Genomic DNA, 302 nt, shown 5'->3' on the forward strand with positions numbered 1-302 from the left:
AATGCGTGCAGTGTCCGTTGGTTTTTAGACGAAAAGGCAGTTTGGTTAGACATGAAATAACTCATACCAGTATACGTTTTCCGTGTACCGTATGTACATCGACATTCAACTATAAATCGCATGTCAATAGACATCTGAAAAATATTCATGGTATGTATTAATAATATAAAAGTTTTATTTCTATCTTATACAATATTAATTTATTTTTATTATTTTTTTTTTATTCAATATTAATTTATTTTTCCCAAGGTATTGTCAACATTCGAACCCATTTGAGACCGATACCAGCTACACCCATCATC

Source organism: Acyrthosiphon pisum, chromosome A1 (genome assembly GCF_005508785.2).
Source record: "Acyrthosiphon pisum isolate AL4f chromosome A1, pea_aphid_22Mar2018_4r6ur, whole genome shotgun sequence".
NCBI classification, from domain to species: Eukaryota; Metazoa; Arthropoda; class Insecta; order Hemiptera; family Aphididae; genus Acyrthosiphon; species Acyrthosiphon pisum.